Source organism: Tupaia chinensis, unplaced genomic scaffold (genome assembly GCF_000334495.1).
Source record: "Tupaia chinensis unplaced genomic scaffold, TupChi_1.0 Scaffold000024_1, whole genome shotgun sequence".
NCBI lineage: Eukaryota > Metazoa > Chordata > Mammalia > Scandentia > Tupaiidae > Tupaia > Tupaia belangeri.
The window spans coordinates 612,301-612,768 of record NW_006159454.1 but is presented as its reverse complement, the minus strand read 5'-3'; positions in this window follow the sequence as shown (position 1 = coordinate 612,768).

Sequence of the window (468 nt, the reverse complement as noted above, 5' to 3'; positions counted from 1 at the left end):
CTGGCTCCCTCCCCCGCCACTGCCCGGGCAGGAAGGACGGCACAGGGACCAGCGGTGGCTTCTGGCTGGGTTTGGTGGCATGGGTGGGGCATGGGCTCAGAGGCTGTAGGCCTGTGGACTTGGCAATGAGGCAGCCCAGCAGGAAGGTGACAGGCGTCAGGCTGCGGTGGGCACAGGTGGGCTGAATGACGCCTAGTTCAAGCTGGATGATGAACAGTAGTGCGGGGGGCCAGAAAACGGGGGTTCCAGGGGGACAGCATGTGGGGAGGGTTCAGTGGGCTTCGGGGAGGGCTGTGCTGAGGCTGCCACCACGCAGGTGCTCTGGGCTGCTGCTCACCGCCTGCTTCTGTGTCTAAACAATAGGGGACGGAGTCCGCAGGGCTGTCCTGGGACTCGGAGGATGGCGTGACCAGCACGTGGTGGAGTAGCCCACCACAATGTGGTCCAAGGGGACCCAGTCTCCCTGCT